At 35.7% G+C, this 3,532-nt stretch overlaps 1 long non-coding RNA gene across 1 annotated transcript; it reads right to left on the bottom strand.

Moving 5' to 3' along the window:
* Positions 1–219: 219 nt before the first annotated feature.
* On the bottom strand, positions 220–1,333 carry LOC123513724. The gene is made up of 2 exons (XR_006677439.1): positions 1,218–1,333; positions 220–1,081 (listed from the first exon to the last, which is right to left on the bottom strand). It is a non-coding gene; the product is annotated as an uncharacterized LOC123513724 (long non-coding RNA).
* Positions 1,334–3,532: the final 2,199 nt, after the last annotated feature.

Genomic DNA, 3,532 nt, shown 5'->3' with positions numbered 1-3,532 from the left:
TAAGTGTAGATATGGAGACGGGACCACACGAGCATAAAGCCCAGGCCCTGTAAAACTACAACTAGGTAAATACACACACACACACAAAAGAATGGAAAACACATTTGTAACACATCTCTGTAGCTCTGCTGTGTGTGAAATTTTATACAGATATTTTATATGTTGTTTGAGAGTTTTATACAAGAATTACATCAGTATACAGTACGTGCATATATTGACTGTGTGTTAGTAGTGTTTGTTAGGGACAGCACCATTAGAGGAAGGGACAGAAGAGTATGAAGTGTCATGCAGTGGAAGCAAGACCAATGAATGAGGTTACTTGTCTTTAACCTGAGGGGATTAAAGCAGAAATAATTGATAGTTTGGCACTGAAAAGGACATTATGAGATTAAATATGTATATGATAGTTTGGTAGGAGATTACAATGTTCTACCTCTAATGCAGGACTCCTCAGCATAGACTCATGAATGACGAGTGTAAGGAAGGGACTGTGTAGCATCTGGTGTGTGTGCGCTTGGCTGGTGCGTCAAGACAGAGACAAGGAGTGCAAATGTAAACCAGGATGTGTGAAACTTATAGTACAATGTTTAAAATAGCCAAAAAAGAAAAAAAGTTACAAGAATGTCTATATATTTCTTACTGTATAAAAGCTAGACAGAGAGAGAGAGAGAGAGAGAATTTTATAGGCTAAGTGAATGTATGTTTTGCTTTGTTGTATAAAGGAATGTATGTATATTTCCCACTTTATGAAAGCTGAATGGTAGTAGGAGAGAGAGAGAGAGAGAGAGAGAGAGAGAGAGAGAGAGAGAGGCAATGTATAAAGTAAGAATACCATCAACATTTTTTGTGATTTTCTTTGTTTTAGTAAGAAACACCAATATATTTCTTACTGACTGGTACATTTCTTACTGCATGAAAACTGAATGAAAATGCTTGAGGAGTGAGAGAACAACTACATAACATTAACTGAGAATATTATAGACTTATGGAAGCATATTTTGTGTTTTGCTTTGAGATACACTAAAGGCAGTCTATTTCTCTGAACACTTGCAGGTAGAGAGAGAGAGAGAGAGAGAGAGAGCTTTGTAATAAGAGAGATTATCTTACTAAGAATATTATAATCTAATGCAAGCCTATTTTGTGTTTTCCTTTGAGGTGCACTATGGACAGTTTATTTATTTCTCTCTGAATGCTTGCAGAGAGAGAGAGAGAGAGACAGAGAGAAGCTTTGTAATAAGAGAGATTATCTTAAACTTAGTAGTGTTAACTCTCCACTGTATCACACTTAGAGGACGCTGGCATGGATACAGAGAGACAGACAAGTGGAATAACAGTACAAATGAGGCAGGGATGAAGGGAGAGAAACAGCAAGTTATACCATTTGTTAGAGACGAGACATATTAACTTTGTATATATCGTTGCATTCAAGAGCTTACCTTGACTATACACTCATCTCTCACTAGAACTGTTTTTAACCTCTTCAGTACTAGATCATACGTTTATCATGAGTTGTTGGAGTGATTAGACGATTTTGCGTACATTAGGAAGAGTCTATGGAGGTCAGAAGATTAATGGTCACAGTCTTTATTATTTCAATCCCCACAAGAGTTTTTGAAGCTCTATAAAGTCACTAAATAGTAAACAGAATGAATATAAAAAACACGTCCTGGTACTGAAGGGGTTAAAGGCCACACGGATGATTAGTCAGTTTCATAAGGATGTTTTTTCCTACTAAACTTGTAAAATTATTATTGCGACCCTGAAAATACTTGGAACTTGAAGTGACACCTACTGAAGCCTGTTATAAGCTCAAATGAGGTACTAGATTGTTTTATGTTAAGGATGTAGTGGAAATTATGAGATTCTAAATGCTTAAAGATTATGTATATGAGAGAGAGAGAGAGAGAGTACCAATTAATATAGAGATTTAAGAGTCTGTAATGCTTAAAAAGGCTCAAAACGAGAGAGAGAGAGAGAGAGAATGAGAATACCAAATAATATCGAGAGATAAGACCTTTGTAATGCTTAAAAGGGCTTTATTATGGCTCAAAGCGAGAGAGAGAGAGAGAGAGAGCCCATTCAAATATAAACTCTTCTGATTTATTTAACTTACCACTTCTGTATGTATTTTTTTTATTTATTTATTTTTTTAATCTATACATCCCAAAGCGCACCCTTCTGATTTATTTACTTGCCACTTCCATATGTATTTATTTATTGATTGATTGATTTTATTTATTTATTTTTTATTATTATTATTATTATTTATTTATTTATTATTATTATTATTATTTATTTATTTATTTTTTTTTTTATCTATACACCCCAAAGCACACTTAAAGCCTCCCACTTGCCATATTTCCCTTCCATTCATGAGTTGTGCATCTCCTCATCATGTCAAGTATAATACAATGCCTTAGTGTGTGTGTGTGTGTGCCGGGAGGTGACTGACATGTGCTGGTGAAGTGAGGCTGGAAATGATTGTACCTTGTGTGTATGTGGAGTGTAGTAGTGGTGGTGGTGGTGGTGGAGGTGGTATGATTTGGTGTTGATGAAAATAATAGGTGTTAAAATGGTGATGTGGTGTGGTTAAGATGACACAAGTGGTGGTGTGAGTGTCATGAGTGGTGTTGATAGTAATGCTGAATAGGAGTTAACATGACATAGTATTGACAGGTGACATGATGGTAGTATTGACAGTTGACGTGACACTAACCCCTTCAGTACTAGAATGCAATTTTACCTTAAGTTTTAGGTGTAATTAGACGGTTTTACATTAGGAAGTGTCTCGGAGGTCAGAAGATTATTGGCCAGAGTCTTCACTATTTCAATCCCCACATAAGTTCCTGAAGCTGTATAGAATCACCAAATAGTAAGCAGAAGGAATATGAAAATGCATTGTAGTATTGAAGGGGTTAATATCAGCCTTCTTCCAAATCATCCACATAATTGACTTACCCATAATGCATCAGTTCTTCCACTCTTAGATCCCATAAACCCTAAAAAAAAAAAACAATAATATTAATAAGACAATTTTTCTCAACTAAACTCCAATCTCTATTAAATTTACAAGTCAGTTTAAGTGAGTTGTGGTTGTGAGAGGAAAGGTTGAGGTTATTACAGTGTCTTGCTTGTCAGGGGGTGATTTGTGAGAGCAGAAAGGGGAGAAGGTTTGCCAGTTTACCAGTTTACGAGTAGAGAGCTTATGGTATACAAAACGAATGCTCTATTATTGGTATTATGTATGGTTGGTCCTGTCTGGTTTGGTTTCTCTTCATGGTATGTTTGTTGTTTGCTGAATCTCAAGACTGTATTTAGAAACGCTTGTCTCCTGCCATGACTATTTTCAAAGGCCACAGAAATTATTAGCCAGGTTCCCAGACTGTTTCTCTTGTTAATCCATCACTAGAAATGTGAAAATATCCAGTTTTTCTTGTTAATGATCTAGAAACCTGTTAATCTGTCTCAAGAACTGTAAAAATGCCTTGTTTCTTTTGTTAATGGCCTAGAAACCTGTTAATCTGTCACTAGA

This window comes from Portunus trituberculatus, chromosome 36 (genome assembly GCF_017591435.1).
Source record: "Portunus trituberculatus isolate SZX2019 chromosome 36, ASM1759143v1, whole genome shotgun sequence".
Classification (NCBI taxonomy): Eukaryota; Metazoa; Arthropoda; class Malacostraca; order Decapoda; family Portunidae; genus Portunus; species Portunus trituberculatus.
This window is presented reverse-complemented; position numbering and strand designations above follow the sequence as displayed.